This window comes from Fonticula alba (genome assembly GCF_000388065.1).
Source record: "Fonticula alba strain ATCC 38817 unplaced genomic scaffold supercont2.1, whole genome shotgun sequence".
NCBI classification, from domain to species: domain Eukaryota; order Rotosphaerida; family Fonticulaceae; genus Fonticula; species Fonticula alba.
In genome coordinates this window covers 3231470-3231989 of record NW_009242971.1, presented here as the reverse complement: position 1 = coordinate 3231989, position 520 = coordinate 3231470, and positions in this window count along the sequence as shown.

Genomic DNA, 520 nt, shown 5'->3' with positions numbered 1-520 from the left:
CCGCGGCATCCTCTCCAGGGGGCGCGTCCCCTCTTCGTTTTTGCACCCGCCAAGTGGGACCCTCCCCGCCACGCAGGATCAAAGATGCCCAGACGTCGCGCTGGTTTCGCGGCGTGGAAGACCCGCCCACCCGCCCAGGTGGCGGATGAGCTACACACACACACACTCTCCACAACAATCCCGGGCAAGGTGTAATGTGCTGGTGCCTAGGCCCTGGTCACTCTGACGCCGGCTAGACCCCTTTTCTCCCCTCCCTTAACACACCCACGCACACGCACACCCACGCACACGCACACACCCACGCACACGCGCATACGTATGCTCGCACGCAAACGTCCACCCATCCCCCTGCCCTAGGTCCGCCTGCTTGCCCAGGAAGCCCTCCTTCCCGCCTGCGAGCAGTCCTCGTCCAGTTGTCCCCTCCCTGGAAATCCTCCTCCGGAGATACATCTGGCGCTCTCCTTGCTTTGTCACAAACGCTCGCTTCCCCCCCCCCCCCCCCCCCCCCCCCCCCCCCCCC